Genomic DNA, 17528 nt, shown 5'->3' with positions numbered 1-17528 from the left:
GACACAGTGGTAGCGACGAGCTGGCGCCCTGTCCAGAGATTGTTCCTGCCTCCTGCAAGATGCTTGCTGCACCGTGAGCGACCTTCAATGAAATAATTTATTGCAGCAGTACTGTTTCTTTCAGATGTGCTAACCCCTAATTTCTGTCCTTCCTTTTCTTTCTCCAAGTAACCAATCAACACACAATCAGCTCTGTAATAGATGTCAAGTCATCTGTAAGCTTAGAACACTGATTCTTCAAAACTTTTATTGAATATTGAAATATCTTCGTACTACATGATTAATTATTCCATCCATCTATCCATACAGGGTCACGCCAATCCCAGGAAGCATACAGCGCAAGGCAGGAACAATCCCTGAATGGTGCACCCCTCGTCGCTACCGCTGCGCCACTGTGTGCTCACATGTTTAATAATTAACAATATACAATATTTAAATTAAGTTGCACATTTATCTGTATAATGTAATATACATACTTTACTGCATTTCATTTTAAAAATGATATTAAGAGCTGCAAGAAGATAGTGCTCGGAAATCTAAATTGACTTAGAAGCCAGTCATCATCATATGTAAATTCACACTGTATAAAGTGGCTCAGGTTGTGCAATATTATAACTGTACTGCAAGTTTACAGTGAGGTGATTGTACTTTTAACTTGATGGACTGATTGAGTCCATTTAGAACTCTTGGGATGAAAAGGTTTCTGAACCGTGAGGTCCTTGCAGGAAAGGCCCTGAAGTGTTTGCCGTACTGTATGAGAAAAGTTCAAATAGACTGTGCGCATGGCTGAGGCAGCGTGTGCTAGATGCTGTATCCCAATAATCCGATCAGCTGCTATAGAGCTGTGGGTTAAATACTCTGAGTTGTGCACTGAGAGAGACAACGCTAAAGCAGCGATGGTATTTGCAATAGTTTGGCCATTCCATGCACCATTATATAGTTACAGGTTGATTACAATCAGATGCCATAAACTAATAAATGATATGCGAGTTCTTGGTCACCTATCTTAGTATAACCCCTCTCCCACAATTGCTCAGTTTGGCTTGGTGACCAGGTCTAGAAATATTTGTGGTTGTTCCAAACTTCTACCATTTACAAATTATGAAGGCCACCGTGATGTTGGGAAATTTCAATATTGCAGACATTTTTGAAGCCTTCCCCAGATCTGTGCCTCAGAACAATCCCGTCTCTAAGCTCTACAGGCAATTCCTTTAACCTAATGGCTTGTTTTTTTCTCAGATACACAATGTCAACTGTGGGTCTTATATAGACAGATGTTTTCCTTTTTGTAATTAAGTTCAATCAATTCAATTGATGACAAGTAAATTCCAAACAAGGTGTGATCTCAGTGATGATCAATAAAAAGAGATACACCTGAACCAAAAGTGTCATAACAAAGGAACTGGACATTTGTGTCAATATTCCGGCTTTTTATTTTTTAAAAATTTGCTAAAAATATCAAAAATCCATCTTCATTTGAGTGTGTCTGAGGGAAAAATCTAACAGGGTCTGAATACTTTATGAAGGCATGGTACCATCTTGTTGTTTGAAGTTTTATTAAACTGACGTAAAATGTAAGAAAACACTGTATAACAGTGGTAGTCTTTTCAGAAGCTGAAAAAGAAAGGAATACTTAAGTTTAAGGACTAGTATATACCTGTAACTACACAAAAGAAATGTGCCCGCTATTAAGAAAGCAAGAAACACTTCATGGCAATCTATAGCAGATTAAATGCATTGAATTAAATATATTACAGCTGTGAATGTGTGCATTAAGTAATCAAATGTTATTGGAATTACTCAAATTAAAAAGATTGATTTGAATAACACTGTATTGGTTGTAAAACACTAAGGTTTACACTGTCCGAATACAGTGAGATATCTATTTCATTATGGGGACACCAGGAACACCCAGCTCACACACACACACACACACACACACACACACACACACTCAGAAACGAAAAACAGTGGCACAAATGAATTGATTATTGAGGGTATAATAAACAAATAAAAATAAAAAAAAAGTTAAACAATGCATATGCAAAAGCCCACCCAAATCCTCCCAAAGGCGATAATAATACAGAACAAAAAGAACAATGACAAACACCATAATATAAGAAAGTCCACAGTCCATATCCAGATATAGATACTGTTTTGAAGTGATAAATGAACGGAAGTCCCAAGTGAACAGCTTTCAGTATAATATGTAAAGTTTTGTCCAACCACGATAGGGTGATGGGAAGAATTGCAGGTGTTGGAAGCTCTCCACAGCCAGACATTCACCAACTCTAATCTGACTACATGAACATTAGGCACATGACACAAATTCAGACCTAGAAACTGCAATCCTCAAGGAGCTGTAGTAAGCAGATATTTGAGTGAAGCATTGAGACACAATTTTTTTTTTTTTTCACCAGCTCCTTCCTTTAAAGTCTGCACCATGCCCTATGTCTCCCAGCAAACCCAGTAACAAAACCTGAATCTGACTAATGGTACTACAGGGGCTTCTGGGATTTGTAGTTAATTCAATTATCACTGCTACAACCTACTGTGATTGTAAGCTTACTAGTTAGTGAATGTTATATTTGAAGCATTATTACCATTATGTATTCAAGGCAGTGGTGTACTGCCTGCATAGGGCAGTTTTAAATGAAAGAGAAATTAGAAGATGTCACAAAGTCAAAATAACAAGCCATAGGTCAAAACTATGAAGATGTAAAATAAACAAAGTTCTGGATATTGTGAACAGTGGGGCTGAATGCATACCTAGAAGACACGGACACTCCTCTAAAACCCCCTCTTAAACGCTGATACAATAGGAATAAATACAGTTTACCTTCACTTTACTCCCTTACTTGCTGGACTACTGTTGCTGCTGTGGCGCTTCACATACTTAAAAGCCTGAAAAGCAACTGTCCTTTTTGCTCTTTGCTTTCTTTCTCTCTCTCTCCTCAGCCCAGACATTTTCTGCTCCTGTTGGTGGCCCCACTCCTAATGCGCACCCCTATGAAGAGGAAGATATTTGTGTTTACTTTTAATTGAGAGATGGATCTGTCCCCTCTGTCTTCACATGGAGCTCGTTTCACTTTTGAAGGGGACATATGTTCGTTTGAAGTGTTTGAATAGAAGTTCCTGACTCGGCAATCTCCTGTGTTTCCGTGCAATTCTGTGACCTAACTGTGACAATATGAACTGAAGATCAAAGTTGGAATATCATATATATGTGATATATCTATACTAATAAAAGGCAAAGCCCTCACTCACTCACTTACTGACTGACTCACTCACTGACTCATCACTAATTCTCCAACTTCCCGTGTAGGTAGAAGGCTGAAATTTGGTAGGCTCATTCCTTACAGCTTACTTACAAAAGTTGGGCAGGTTTCATTTCGAAAATTCTACGCGTAATGGTCATAACTGGAAGCTATTTTTCTCCATATACTGTAATGGAGTTGAGCTGGATGGCCATGGGGGGCGGAGTTTCATGTGACATCATCACGCCTCCCACGTAATCACGTGAACTGACTATCAACGCAGTATGTAGAAAACCAGGAAGAGCTCAAAAAAGCGCTGAAGAAAACATGCATTATATAATTGAGAAAGCAGCGAAACAATAAGAAGCGAGCGACTGACATATACAACCATATTCATGAGTGCTGCTACTTCGGAAACAAAGCACGGTGTAAACCTAAAGTTTAAATTAAGTTGATAGACAGGCTGCCGCTGGCGTTTGTAATTTAGTGCCTGCCCATATAAGGCCGTCTGTCAGCGGCAATCCAATAGAAACACTGCCGCTAAATATTCACGGTTGAAGGACTGTGCTTATGCAGAGGAAGATGAGATGGTCAGGGTGGTGTTTGGCACAAACTCAGCGAAACTGCGAGAGAAACTTTTAAGTGCCGAGTCTTAGCTAACATTACATACAACCGTGGACATCACACGAAATGGCACCAGTACAGCTGGGAACCTTCGATGCAAGAACACCAAGCGGCTCACGTGAACTGATGCAGTGCACAGACAAAAAGCAACAGTTCCAAAGAGTGCTGAACAAAAACCGAATTACACAATTGAGAAGGCAGCATAAAAATATGAAGCGTCTGATACATACAAGCATATTCATAAGTGCAGCTACTGCGGAAACAAAGCACATGGTGGAAAATGTCAATGTCCCGCTAAAGGAAGACAGTGTAAAAAAAAAACCTGTGCATGCAGTGTGTCACATCTCAGATAAAGAGGAAGACGAGCTGTTTATTGATGCAGTAAGAAACAAATCGATGAATGAAACCTCATATCTTTACAGCGATTGACAAACACGGAATGTAACTTGAACACAACACATCGTACAAATACGACCCTGATTGAAAGAAATAATGATAATCAAATCCTTGATGACAGCAACACTCAATAACACTCACAAAACAATTACTGTATATTGACAATCATGTGTAGTTATTTTTAAAATGTTCGCTTTTCTTTTTCATAACTTCTTTAACACACTACTTCTCCGCTGTGAATATATATATATATATATATATATACCCCAATCTACATACTCTCAAATAGACAAGCCACACGCCGTGGCGCATTTGTGCCAACATTCGAGGTTCAATTCCCGTGAGGGGAGGCACTGAGTATGTACGCGCGCTTCCCGATTCATTTTATCCTCGTATCTTCTTGGTTTGGGATGAAAAAATATGCGGTTAACAGAATCATGTTACGTTGTTTTTAAAATGTTTCCTTTTCTTAGTACAAGCACAGCTGAGAAGCTTCGATGCATGTACTCCATAACGCGTTAAAAAAAATAACGCATTTAATCACACTTTCAATTCCAAGCAAAGGGAACTTTTGTCAATGCATGATTTCCTGGTACATCGATTACACTGATGCACACATCACAGCTACAAAAATGTTAGAGTCGGAATAAAGCGCGTTCCTACGACTGATCGGAGAAAATTTTCATTTCAAAAGACTACCCGAGCGAAGCCTTGATAAAAGCATGATTTTGTGCACACTGAAAAGCAAGCAAAATTAGATGCATTACAGAAAGCGGACTTTGTGGCTCTTACTGGGGATCATTGGACTTCCGTGACCGTTAGTAATTCTAATTACATCTAATTACAAAATGTTCAATGATCACACTGTTTTAGCCTAATGTACAAAATAATTTTGGCTAAGGTTACTCAGAGTTTAAAGATTAAGTTGGTCAAATTACCTTTTATGTTTCTGACTTATTTTTTTAAGAAGAAAAACTGCACTTTATGTTGAAATTTTGGTTATTATTACCATTCTGAAAATGTACTTAAAGTAATTAAACTACCACTTTATTTTTAAGCCTGCCCAATTTTAACCAGGGATGATATTTTTGTTTCTGTTTTGAATTCAAATGCAGTTTAAAAGCATTTTTTTTTCAGAAATTAAAACAGCTTGAGTTTACAATATTCATGTCCATGTCTATTATTTGATTCTGTCACCCACTAAAACCCTTTTAAATTAAAAAAAACATTTGCGATTTGGGGCAAATTTACGTGTGCGATTACATACAATTAATCAAGATTAATTCTTACACAGCCTCTAATTAATTGGATTAATTTTTTTAATCGAGTCCCACCCCTAATATATATATATGTAGATATATATGTAGATTTGTATATATATGTGTATATACAGTATATATGTAGATATGTATATGTGTATATATATATATATATTTATATGTATATATATATGTATATATGTATGTATATGTACAGGTGTATATATATATGATGTGTATATATATATATGTTTATATATGTGTGTGTGTGTGTGTGTGTCTGTGTGTATATATATATATATATATATACATATGCCAGTAACACTCATGACAATGACAAAACAATTACATTGTCAATCATGTTACGTTATTATTAAAATGTTTCCTTTTCTTTTCATAACTTCTTTAACTCACTACTTCTCCTGCTGGCTGGTATTCTGCTATTATCTAATATATTATATTATATATATATAATATATATGATACATATCTGCAATAAGATGCTGCAGAATGTTCTACCAGACGGTTGTGGCGAGTGCCCTCTTCTACGTGGTGGTGTGCTGGGGAGGCAGCATAAAGAAGACGAACGCCTCACACACCTGGACAAACTTGTGAGGAAGGCAGGCTCTATTGTAGGAATGAAGCTGGACAGTTTATCATCCATGGCAGAGCGACGGGCACTGAGCAGGCTCCTGTCAGTCATGGAGAATCCACTGCATCCACTGAACAGTGTCATCTCCAGGCAGAGGAGCAGCTTCAACGACAGACTGTTGTCACTGTCCTGCTCCACTAGCAGACTGAGGAGATTGTTCCTCCCCCATACTATGTGACCCTTCAATTCCACCCTCCGGGGGGAGGTACACGTAAACAATATACAAGATTATAGACTGTTATACCTGCCTCGCTCTCCACCTTGCATTTTTTCACTTGCATTGTTTTTTTCTCACTCTTTAATTAATATTGTTTTTGTCACTATGCTGCTGCTGGAGAATGTGAATTTCCCCTTGGGGATTAATAAAGTATCTATCTATATATCTATCTAGTGCAGAATTTCATAACCAATAGGGGATAAATCATTATAGCCAAATTGATCACATGTTACACAAAATCAAAGAACAGAAGAATTCATAACCAGAATATACTAACAGAAATGATCACTAAAGTTTTATTTTTTAAGAGGAGTCTGAAATTTTAGACAATGGACAGAATGCACCACACTTACATTTATGCAGTCAAGATGATGTTGTAAAATATTGTATACTTCTGATCACCTTGCCTGGTTAACTACATAGCAACCATAGACAAAAATGATGGCACCCATAATAAAACAAAAAGAACATAATTCATTTCTACATCATTTAAATCTCTTTAATATTAGAAATACATACAATCAATTAATTCTCTGATATTTGAAACCCTGAAATTTATGTTTAAAAAAATATAAAAGTTGGGAAAAAATTACATTTTCCAGCCAATTCATGGTAAGCAGTGTTACATGCACTTGGTAGCAAGTAAACAGGTACTATTATGTTCACAGTTTTTCTTGAAACATTGCAACCTAGCTGTCATTTTAAATATTGTTTTGCTAAGTTACAATTGTACAAACGTCTTGGTGAAGATTTGCATGCAAGTTTCAGACTTTAGTGTTGTTTTTGTAAGAATTTAGCGAGATATTTAACTATCACAGCTTAATTCATTCACAATGAAATGTTTATGCAGTATGTAGAAATGTATTTTTAAAAGTATTTGCGAAACTGTAAAACAGCCAATAACTTAAACTCTGAAATGCCATTATCTAAAACCAGACAGAGAAACTCTAAGTGATGCAAAAACAAGAATTGTTAAAAACTATTAATCTAAGAAACAGTTGATATCAGAGCCAAGGCACTAAAACTGTAAACAGAGACAAAAATGGAATGCGAAACCAGAAAGCTTTAATCACTACAAGTACACAACTGTTAGAGAATTTAATTCATAACCTTGCACACTGTACATAGTACTGCGTGTGGTTAGAAACTTTCAAAGTAAGTTATTAATACAAAACAAATATGGAGAAAAATTCCCTGTGATTAAAAAACTTAAATGATATAAAACAAGTGAATAGAAAAAAAAATTAATTGAAAAAAAAATCTAACAAAGTCTCCCAATTTGCAAAACTCACCAACAAAATGAACTTTTTCCTTCTAGGATGCGTCTGTTACATTCTATGGCACATTGATTGTTTTTGCCATTATTTTAAAAAATAATGCTGGAGATCTCAATTTGTTTTTAGAGACCCGAGTTGGTCAACAAATCATGACATGACATCACTGGCATATGGGTCACATGGTATTGGTGGCCATTTTGAGATACTATATAAGATAGAACAGTGGTCAGAGTATCACATCTTTAGAACCTTTAAGAAAAGTCTGATTGTCATTCAATAGTCTTACATGGTTACATACGTTGAAGTACTTTTTCTAGCTGTGCTTTTTACTTTCTTGTATACATATGGGAATCGTGAAAAAATTTGACCTCATGATTTTGATGAACCTTGACATTTTAGACCTTCCTGAGTCCAAAAATACCATTTTTGAAACTATTTGTGACTGTGCGTTAACATGATAACTTGATAACGCTTTGACCTAGGTCAATTAGATTTTGTACACCTGCTTTATATCAAAAATAAGGAATCCTATCAACTTGCCAAAGTGGTACTTTAACTGAATGCTTTCGCAAATTTTCAAGTAAACTATGGTTATGATTACAGATAGATGATTCAAATATGTATCGATATTTATAATGATAAAAAGCAAATATAAAATTTGAAAAAAATTACTCAACCAGAAATAGTATGTTATTTAAACAAGCATCCGAATTTTTTGTATCGTGGAAATATAAATGTGTATATGATGTTAAAAACTGTCACATATTCTTTTAATAACTATTATTAATTTTAATTTAATTTATACTTCATCAGTTTGTCAATAGTGTGTAAACATTGAACATGCCATGTACTGTAAATATAAAGATGTAATGGGAACAATAAGCTGCTACGTCCCCGTTGTGTTCCTGGTAATACATTTAATTATTATGATATTTTTTAAAATTTTCTGCCATCATTATAATTATTAAATGTAGCTAAATGGAGTTTTACCTATAGCAATTTATTGCAACAAATATTATATAACCAGTAATGGCGTACTGCACAATAACTTGCAGTGAATACACTTGACTTGATCATTCATAATTTTCGTACTCTCTCTGTACATTTAGCATTCGTTTGCTCAGAGGTTGATATGCTTGCTGCTTCCTGAGCAGCTCTTCTTTACTCCATCCTAGCGGCCCGCTGCTTCTCTTCTTTCGTCGGCATCTTTTCGCGATAAAACCGATTAAGTTAGGTTTTTGTGTTGCAATTACTTAGTACGTTTTCTTTAATTTTTCACTTAAGCTGGCACTTGAATCTTCAATCTGCCTCAAGAATGATTAGCGAAGGTGGTAGGGAATGAGAATGGTGCCCGTACACATTCGCCGCACGGACGCCCTGCTGTGTGCTGCCGAGAGTTGATTCCACAATAAAATAAAAAAAGAGTAATAAAAATCATCACCCCGAAAGTGGATAGCAGACGTCATGTAGTATATGTGTACCAAATTTCAAGTCAACAGGTGAAATGGTTTGCGAGCTATAAGTGATTTAAAATTCTGGACAGACAAACAAACAGCCACAGTAGTGTATTATATAAGAAGATACTAACACTTTTTCTATGTTTTTAGGTGACTATAACTCTTTTTACTTTGCACGCAATCTAGTTAATGCATATGTAATCATGAAAAAATTCCACCACCATTTTCAATCTACTTAAGTGCGAAAATATAATTTTAGTATAAAGTTTGATTATAGAGATAAATGATTGTGTATTGATATTATCAATTAGTTATGATGAGAAACAAACAGATATGATATTTGAGAAATATTGCTCAACTGGAAATGGTTCTGATGACCTTTTCCTCTATCTCATGTGACAGATAGGGGGTGCTGTCACTCCCTTGAACAATTGTCCAATATGCCAGACACCAGATAAAAGTCTAAAAGTAGACTTTATTCAAATTGCACAGTGCACAAAGCACCCTCCTCTCCACAATACTCATTAAATCGCAATACAAATCACTAATAAACAATCCTCCACTCCCCGACGCATTGCCACCCTTCCACACAGCTCCACTCGCCGTCTGGGAGCTCCCATAATCCTTTTATATTCCCTGACCCGGAGGTGTTCCAATCCCCAGTCCATGTGACTCCTATCACTTCCGGGTCAGATCAAAAGTTCTTTTCTTCACCCCGGAAGCACGTCATTCCCCTTGTCCATGTGACTCTGACATACTTCCGGGGCATATGGCAAATAAAAATCGTTCCTCCCTGCAGCGTCTCCTAGTGGCCCCCATGGTATCCAGCAGGGCTGTGCATAAAGACTCCAATGTTCATGATGCCCTGCTGGTCTTCGGGGCACCTCCATACTGCAGGGAGGGCTCCACTTGGCGGCTTGGGGGTATTGGCCAGGATGAACAGCCGGCCACACACCACACTCAGTATACGAGAAAGTCAAGGGGAACACTCTCCTGATTTTTTATCTGTGTATTTTTGAGCACTAGTAGTACTTTGCACTTGATGGTCAGTGTCGGAAAGTTATGTTCTTTTATTTCAGTTAGTTAAGATTATTTATTTGGGCAGGGCAGTAATATAACCCTTCCCATGCCCAGTGTACACAGTCCCATTTATCTGCGATTTTTTTATTATTTAAAGTATATCTGAGGCATATGTTCATAATAATTTTATCTTTTAGTCACAAACCTAGAATAACAAATTACAAATTAAAATTACTTTTATGTGGACCCTGAACAATACTTTTCATGTGTATTAAATTAAAACTAATGTATTTAACAAATGCTGGCGCTTCTTTTCTTAATTTTATGGATTGAAACAAAATGGCAAACAAAAGCTTCTCACATTTACACCTTTAATTCAAGGTTCTGTCACCCCACTGAATTGAAAACGCATTCTAATTAACACACCTAAGAATGAAAATGGCCTTCATTGATTACTAAGCGAATTAATTAAATAAATAAACACATTATGTCAAGAAGAGAAGTTATTGTGGTGGGAGGTAGCTATTGTTGCTATATATTTGCTAAAATGTGCATGACAAAGGCAAAAGAAGATAGTATTTTCTCTGAGAGATCACAGAACATGTCTAGGTAAAATACTTCAACTGTTTTTATTTTATATTCATCTAAAAAAAAGCTAAAGGTGGTAAATAGCATGACACATATAATATGGACCTGCTCAGCTTTAGATTAATTATATTAAAACATTAGATAGTGATAAATCAGCGCTTCATCTGGATTTGTATCCTCTCTTGCATATGAAGCTGCTAAATTAGGCTCTGGATCGCTGCAATTTTGCTATTAGAATAAGCGAGTAAATTAATAAAGCATTAGAGTGAATTAAAATTTTCTGTTACCTTAGAATGAATATTCTTGTTGAAAAGAGTACTAAGGTGTTGAACCGTGTTAGCCATTACAGATGTAATGAGAAGTCAAGCAAAATGACACCTTTTATTGGCTAACTAAAAAGATTACAATATGCAAGCTTTCGAGGCAACTCAGGCCCCTTCTTCAGGCAAGATGTGATCATCTTGTATGCTTGTACGAAATTACATCTTGCCTGAAAAAGGGGCCTGAGTTGCCTCAAAAGCTTGCATATTGAAGTCTTTTTAGTTAGCCAATAACAGCTGTCATTTTGCTTGACTTCTCATTGTTGAAAAGAATAAACAAATATTTATAATTCACATGTATGTGCTGGTCTCTCACTCTTATGTTTTTATATATTGTAATCACAAAATTGGATATATCACTGGCACATTATTTACCCAGGCTGTAGTCCCTAAAACATCCACAGATGTATTGATATTAGCAGGATTTGGATTCTGAAGACATAGTTGCTTTACTTGGCATTAAAACACCTATTTAAATTGAAAATTTATAAAATGTGTATAGGCACATTTCTTCTAAAGAAATACTTAAATTCTTTGCGTGATTATTGCAATCCATTCAGATTAAAATTATGATTTCATTTTCCACAGTAAAATAATTCATTATGTTAATGGGTATAGCTATAGTTATTGCATATTGCTATAATGTACCATCCTTTAAAGTTTAACATTAGTTGCTATACAGTATTAAACAGAACCTCCACTGGTACTGTTCACACAAAAAAAAACCAGAATTACTCATGAATTTAATTGTTATAACAAACAAGATGCTAAAGATTATCGTGAGTGAGATGACACAGAAGCGATAAATCATGACCAAAAGGCAAGTCAAGGTTAAAATACAAGTAAATCCAAATAAGACTGTACAAAACAGTAAAACAAATCATAAGTTAGAATACTGAAGACTGGTCAAAACCAGAACACCAAAAGCCTAATGCTAGGGCTCAAGCTAGGGCCTACCTGGTAATAAATCTAACTAGAGCTAAACACAAAGACTTAACATCCACTGGGGGACAACATAGAATGCGAATGCTGCAATATTTATCGCATCTCTCCACATGATGTCACAATGACGTGGTCCATTCCAGTGATGTGACATTAACAAAGAAAATCAAGACAGCAAAGAAAATACACTTTTTAAGTTCAAAACAAATTGATAAACAAACACCAAAATTGGAGTTCTTGGGTGTCAAAAGCCCAAAATAAAACAAGAACATACACATTAAAAAAATTGCATACTACATTAATTTAGCATATATTATTACGTTCTTATTTTATTTGAACATTTGTAATCAAAACAGACTGCACAAGATAATTTAGACATGTTAATATGTATTTTAAAATATATATCAATTTAAAGCATTGATGCTGTTGGGATAGACATAGTCATCCCACTCAAAGGATTGCGGTAATATAGGTGTTTCGTTCGCTTAATTTTTTTTAGACTTTTTATATTTTATTTTTAATGTATAATTTTAATCATTCATTTTTCTGACTTTTTCACATCATTTTATTCATTAAGCGCTTCATAATGTTTACAACAACAGAACATAATGTGGCAATCACATGACATACAATGTCATCAAGCTGCTGCTATACACCATGGCAGTATCCACTCAAAATCTGTGATTTGACTAATTCTCAAAAGGAATTGACTAGAATAGAAAAAAACACATTTCCAAAAAATAATTTATACTGTAGGATTTTGGCTCTGACTTTGTTTTTCTATACTGTATTTTGTAATTGGTTTGTGTTTCTATGTTTTGGATTTTTCTTGATGTGTTTTGACTCCAGTTTGCTTTTTTGATAACAGCTTTGGATGTCCTATTTAAAAAAAAAAAACTTTGTTTTCTAGTCACATATAATTTTTTACTTCTGAAATTCTGTCTGAAAAATATTATCTTTGCGATTGTGATTTTAAAATTCATGGAACTGAGAATGTTATGTTATTCTACATATTATGAATTTTGTACACATGCATGTATATTGTTCCTGGAAACAAAGATAAATGCCTCCTTTACATTAACAAAACTTCATGGGCGCTACACTTGTAGAAAACAGCAGCAACTATTTTTAGCCCTGTGTTTTGTTAAACTTTTCTTTACCTTAAATGGTGTCTATCCTTTCTTAATCTTTTCTGAAATGTAACTTTGATTTTAACAATTTTACAGAAAAGTCAACAAGTTTAGAATGTTTTATCTTAAAAATGTTGTTATTTGGATTTATTTTCATCTGACTCAGGGTTATTTCACATTACTCCTTCTAATCATTTTGCACAGATTACATACATGACCGTTTTCAGTGTAACCTCCCTAAACATACATACAGCATTTACCACCTGTTTTTCAGTAAATCCAACCTTTATTTTTAAGCAGGTAACATGTTATAATATATGTTTAACCAGAAAAGAATGAAATAGTGGAAAAGATAAGATATTCAAGAGAGACTAAAAAACTGCAAGGGGCACAACCTCCTATATCGATTCTTTTTTATTATGGGAACTGTTCAGTCTCTTCAGAATAAAATTGATGCACTTCAAGCATGTGTAAGCTTTCAATATGATTACAAAGGTACATGTATTATGGCATTTACTGAAACCTGACTAAATGAAAATGATTCTGGTAGGTGATACAGAAACTTAAACTGCGCTCTCCTGACTTCTGGAATTTTATTTTGGGCAATTTTTAACCAATCTTCACTGAATGAAAGACTGCATAATTTGAAATCAGATCAAAACTGTGTCTTCCTTATTCTAACATCTGTATATGTATATATATATATATATATATTGTGGCAGGCGGGTGGCGTTATTACACAGCTGGGATGCCCCTGCACACTATATTCAGGGACAGCAGCCATGGACTCTGCAATACCTCCCCCTGGACGCTATATGGCCGCCCCCTGGGCTGGAGCAGTGCCTCGGGTTCCCGCAGGGCACCCTGGGAGTTGGAGTTGGATGCAGCCCTGTTGGGTCCCGCAGGTACCGCCACGGGGTGCTGTGTTTGAGACTCCTGAGCCTGTAGGGGCAACATATTCGTCACACCCGGAAGTGCACTATAAAAGGAGCCAGCACCCACCACTCAGGGGCCAGAGTCAGGTGGGAGGAGGACAAAGCTTGGTGAGGAGTGGTGGTGGAGGAAGAAGAGAGTGTGCTGTTTATATTAAGTGCTTATGAGACTGTGTTGTGGGTCACGGGGAAGACGTGCCCTACAGCTGAAGAAAAATAAAAATTTATTTAATTTTACATGTGCCTCCCGTGTCCAATCTGTGTTGGGTCGGGCGCTATATAGCACAATTCTTACAATATATATAGGCGGACAACCAGGGCACTTGCCTTGCCAGGACGCCTCCACAGTGGGAGGACCCAGGGAGTAAGCCTATCCAGAGCGTCACCTTCCCCGGAGCACTAGATGGCAGCCCCCCTAGATGCAGCGGTGTCTAGAATTCCCGCAGGGCTTAATGGGAATTGGAGTTTGGTGCAACCATGTTGGGATCCGTGGGCACCACCAGGGGGTGCTGTAGCTGCTGCTGAGCTCTACAGAGCAGTTCTTCCACCACACCCGGAAGTGTTGCCAGAAGTAGGTCATCAAGCACCTGGAGCACTTCTGGGTTAGTTATAAAAGGAGCCAGCAGCCACTACTCGGAGAGATAGAGTCGGGGAGGACAATGCTTGAGGGAGGAGTGAAACAAAAAGAGACAAGGAGAGAGAGGAACTGAGTGCCTTGTCGAAACTTTATTTACTTATTTTTTATAATATATAATAATATATAATAATTTTATATAATATATATAATTATTTTTATAATATATAATAAAATTCCATACACAACTCAAGTTTTACAAAAAAAAAGGTTCTAAACAAATCAGACCCCACCCCTGAGAAGGAGAACAAGACCAGCAGTGTAAAACTTTATGCTAGTAAAGATAAGTGAATAGATAAATTAATAAAGATAAATGGAGTAAAAGAAGGGAGAGAACCTGCTTCCTCAATTTAAATGCTTATTCTAAAATGTTATTGATCCAATCTTGCCATATTTTGAAAAAGTTTTGTACAAATCCTTTTAAGTTTGAATTTGATTTTTTCCAGTTTCAAATAGTAATAATAATAATAATAATATAATAATAAATTTTATTTATATTGCACTTCATATTTTAGAAATCTCAAAGTGCTACAGAGCAAAAAACAAAAATAATAAAACAAGAAAATCTATGTATGCTTTAACAAAATATCTTTCTAAAAAGATGAGTTTTTAGAATCCGTTTAAAAACATCAGTCGACTGTGGGGCTCTCAGGTAATCAGGGAGGGCGTTCCACAGTCTCGGCGCCACAGATGAAAAAGCTTTATCACCCATACTGCGAAGCTTGGTTCTAGGGACTTGGAGAGTGTTAGTGTGTACAGAGCGGAGAGTGCGTGAGGAGGTATGAGGGGTAAGGAGTTCCTGTAAGTAAAGGGGGGCATGTCCATAGATGCACTGATTGGTGAGGAGAACGACCTTGAACTCAATTCTGAGTGGAACAGGGAGCCAGTGAAGGGTTTTCAGGATTGGGGAGATATGGTCATGCTTTCGCACCCTCATCAGGATCCTGGCAGCGCAATTCTGAATATACTGGAGTCTCTGAATACTCTTGCCAGGAATCCAGATGAGGAGCGCATTACAATAATCCAACTTGGAGTATATAACATCAGTTACCCACTGACTTAAAATAGGTGAGTTAGGATTCTTCCAGTTGAGCAAGATACGTGTAGTAGTGCCAGTAGTGTAGTAAAGGCAATTACAGTTTGTTTGTCCTTTTCCACTTTAAGCCCATCTGGAAGTACACCAAACACAGCTGTTAGTGGATTAGGAGGTATGTGACACCAAGGCTGTCTGAAAGGCATTTAAACATTTTGGTTCAGAATGATGTTATTTTGGTGCATGCCCAAAACATGTGGCCTAGTGAGGCCGAAACCTGATTGCAACATTCACAGGTTAGATTTTGCCCAGGAAACATTTTGGATAATTTTAAACGAGAGACATGCACTCGCTATATGATTTTGAGTCGAATAATTCTATGCTTTGTGCATATAGAGCTTGAGTGAATTCTGTGTGTTGCTACTTTCTACTCCTTTTTTGAAATGTTTAGTAAGAGATCCTTTTCCCACTGTTCTCTCTTTGAAAGGGAGGGACTGTAAAATAGTTTTATATATTACGGAGATGCTGTCTGAGCCCTCAAGACTGAGCAATATTTTTTCCGGCTTAGAGGTAGGTGGAAGGTGAGGAAAATTGGGCAGGTTCTGCTTAACAAAGTTTTGAATTTGAAGGTAGTGAAAGAAATGTGTTGCTGGAAAGTTAAATTTGGAGTGTAATAGTTCGCAGGATATAAAAACGTCTATGTACAGATGTCTAAATGATTTAATCCCAAATGTTTTCCACACTTTAAAAACTGCATATGTTTGAAAGGGTGGAGGAAGGTGGTTCTCGTGCAGAGGTGCCACAGATAAAAGCTCCTCTATACTTCCTACATTGGTTTCATATTCCGAGTGAGTGAAGCACTATTGCGTTGTTAGTATATTGGTGATGACTTGTACTTATTGGGGTACAAAGCAAGGAATATCAAGAAGTACTGCAGGACTTTATTTCTATTGCAGACCAAGCTTGTGTCTGCTCACCTATTTGTGTCAATGTCCAGGTTTTTATAGCTTGTACTGTATATTCGCCATCCAGTAATAAAACTGAAAGTTAGGTAAAGCCATGCCATCTTCTCCCTTAGGTCTTTGTAGTGTCGCCTTTTGGATATGTAGATGTTTTGAATTCCAAATAAATGAGGTTATGGTTGAATCTAATTTCTTAAAAAATTATTTATTGATGTACTGTATATTGGAATGTTTTAAAATGGAAAGAGAAGCTTAAGAAGGATATTCATATTAACATTGATTCTTCCAGCTAAAGTTAGATGAAGGGTAGACCATCTATGCAAGTCTTGCTTAATTTTTTCCATGCAGACAGAGAAACTTTGTTGATAAAGAGCTTTATGTTTACTTGTGATGTTTACTCCTAGGTATTTAAACTTATCTGCGATGATAAAAAGGAAGATGTCCAATCTAATATTGTGTGCTTGAGAATTCTCTTTCCAGCACACTTTTGTTCAAATTAATTCTGAGACCAGAAATCTTTTAAAATTTTGTTAGTGCTGTTAGGACTGCAGGCACAGTATTTTGTGGATCAGACATATACAGCACCATATCATCTGCATATAGAGAAATTTTCTGTTTAGGTCCTTCTTTGATAATTCCCTTTATCTCATAAGCATATTGACAATGAACAGCCAGTGGCTCAATGGCAGTGATGACAAGGGGCATCCTTGTCTAGTATCACGTTCTAGTTTGAAGTAGTCTGAATTAATGTTGTTAATACAAACTGAAGCTTTTTGACAGGTATACAGTAGTTTGATCCCTGCACAGATGTTCAGACCAAACCCACAT

This window comes from Polypterus senegalus, chromosome 3 (genome assembly GCF_016835505.1).
Source record: "Polypterus senegalus isolate Bchr_013 chromosome 3, ASM1683550v1, whole genome shotgun sequence".
Lineage (NCBI taxonomy): Eukaryota > Metazoa > Chordata > Cladistia > Polypteriformes > Polypteridae > Polypterus > Polypterus senegalus.
This window is presented reverse-complemented; position numbering follows the sequence as displayed.